Here is a 419-nt window from a genome sequence, read left to right on the forward strand (position 1 = left end):
GCTTCAGGACTGGAACTCTCTGGTCTAAATGCAGTCTCATGTTCAGGAATGGATATGTGACTCAGGACTAACCAGTGAGATAAGAGAATATTTCTGGATAGAAAGAGCAAGTATGTAGCCCTAATTGTCAAAAAATAACCAATCGACAACAAAGGGGAACCAGACTTAGGAGAGAAATCAACAGAGATGGGCTCTTTGATAAAATAGTTGAACATCTCCATCAACCAGTCCTGTGGACCCTCCTCTCATTGGATTTGCTCTTAGTGAAAATATACTTCCTTTTTTTTTTTTTTTTTTTTTTTTTTTTAGACAGAGTCTCACCTTATCACCCTGGGTAGAGTGCCATGGCATCACACAGCTTCCTGGAACCCAGGGGTGCTTATATAATGATTTCCAGTGCCACAGCAAGCACCACACCA

The sequence above is a fragment of the Otolemur garnettii genome, unplaced genomic scaffold (assembly GCF_000181295.1).
Source record: "Otolemur garnettii isolate 467f Iridium unplaced genomic scaffold, OtoGar3 scaffold00006, whole genome shotgun sequence".
Lineage (NCBI taxonomy): Eukaryota > Metazoa > Chordata > Mammalia > Primates > Galagidae > Otolemur > Otolemur garnettii.